This window comes from Triticum dicoccoides, chromosome 7B (genome assembly GCF_002162155.2).
Source record: "Triticum dicoccoides isolate Atlit2015 ecotype Zavitan chromosome 7B, WEW_v2.0, whole genome shotgun sequence".
NCBI lineage: Eukaryota > Viridiplantae > Streptophyta > Magnoliopsida > Poales > Poaceae > Triticum > Triticum dicoccoides.
The window spans coordinates 82,682,430-82,683,148 of NC_041393.1; positions in this window are offsets into that span (position 1 = coordinate 82,682,430).

Here is a 719-nt window from a genome sequence, read left to right on the forward strand (position 1 = left end):
TGAGGTACTGCTCCGCTGTGATGGAGGGTTTCGTCGTTGGAGCAGCTCCGGTGAGTTGTACGACGCCGAGGCTGAAGCAGGACAAGAGAGACAACGAAGAACGTTAACCTGAGTGGAATTCCAATAGCATCTCCAATACATGACGTAAAATACATAACCACAAAGTCCTAGATGTAAAATACATCAGCCGCTCATCTATGAACTTAACTGTCGAAACTGAACTTAACTGTCGAAACTGAATTTAACTGTCGAAACTGAACTTAACTGTCGAAACTGAACTTAACTGTCGAAACTGAATTTTGCTGTGGAAACTGAACGCACTAGCAAGGTGAGGCTACACATCGGTCGACTGACTTTTTCATCTCTGGTCAGTCGATTTTGCAGTCGTTGGATACGAAATCAAGGGCCTGCGATTCATCTTCAACCTCCACCCCCCTAAGCCTCCAGCCACCACCGGCCAAACAGCAGCCCCCCGCCGCCCGCAGCCGGCGGTGCGCCGCCCCGCCCGCCCTGAAAACACTCCCCACCGCCGGTTTGCCGCCGCCTCGTCCATCCCTCTAGGCCCCTCCAGTGCCGAGCTTTTTCTCCGGCGATCCCCACGCCACCGCCCCGCCAACGCCCTGCCACCGCCGGCGACCACCGCCCCACCCTAAACCCTAAGATAGATAGTGGGGTACCTCTCCGATGAGCCCCCTCCCCGTTGCGGCTGGTTCTTCCTT